This window comes from Polistes canadensis, unplaced genomic scaffold (assembly GCF_001313835.1).
Source record: "Polistes canadensis isolate GaletaPanama2010 unplaced genomic scaffold, ASM131383v1 scaffold_355, whole genome shotgun sequence".
NCBI lineage: Eukaryota > Metazoa > Arthropoda > Insecta > Hymenoptera > Vespidae > Polistes > Polistes canadensis.
In genome coordinates, this window is record NW_014569902.1 from 1 (window position 1) to 1,238 (window position 1,238).

Sequence of the window (1,238 nt, forward strand, 5' to 3'; positions counted from 1 at the left end):
ATACTTAGGTGTGAATGTTTATTTAATTTGTAAGTAGGTAGAGACTGGAGAAGTCACGCGATTGTAATTTCCACTCAGGAGTGGACAATTTCTTCTCCGGATATTATACAAAATTTCAGCAACCCACTTTAGATTCATTTATCATTTAAATATTTCATGTATTTTTTCCATATATATTGCTGATGCTCTGTACCGCGAGATATAAATCAGTATCGAASGATTCAAAAGTCTTTGCGTTTTCTTAAAAATTAACTTTTTTTTCGAAAAAGTGAAGATAGCTGAATATGTTGGATACTTACTTAATATTAAGTATATTAACACTTTGCTCTTTAGTCATTTCTACTGAAAATACTTCATTTATTATATATGTATAGTAAATACAAAGTAGAGTAAAAATAAAAGATGAAAGTGGTCGAGTAAAAAAGTAAGACCATATATGATGTATGACAAAGTTCCTACTTTTGTTTGATATTATTTTTTCTTTTTATGCAAAGTGTTAATAATAGGTTCATCGATTAGATCAAATATCTATTGAGGCATTCGAGTAAATGTTAAAAAAAGCCTCACAGCAGCGTTTAGGGCATGAAGAAAGAAGAGGCATTATGCCGAAGAGGCCCCCACAAATTTGTGGTATCAAGTGGGCAACTACACAGACTATTGAGTTATTTTCAAAAGTTCAACAGCAAGTTCGAACTTTTCGAGAATAGCTCTCTAGTCATATTTTATACTTTATTGTGTTACTTTTGTGCTCGTCATTAATTTGTAGTTTGTAATTGGAGATGATGGACCATTCCATCTCCTTGGGACACCAAATTCGTGTCCTAATCGTCAAAAAGATGCATATGTAGAGTCAATAATATTACAATTTTCGTATTATTAAATTGTGAAGCTTAAATAACGTTCGGTAAATATTACAATAATTTCTCTTTTCTTATTTCGTTTTTAAGATTTTTCACTTTGATCGTATTTTATTAAATTTGTAATTTTTCTTTTCTATATAATGCAATTTAAAAGTAGTTCATAATAATTAATAGATATAATTCTTTTTAGTAACTTAGTATTTGTACTTAATAATAAATATTCTTGTCCCAACAGTATATTAATATATATGAGTTTCAAAGGGAAAATTGAAGACAGTTAATAAATTTTGATGAACAAATTTATTTGATCTTGTTGAACGTTTCGTCCCTTACTGGGGACTTCCTCAGCAACTCGATCACCCAGTTCACGCGTCAATA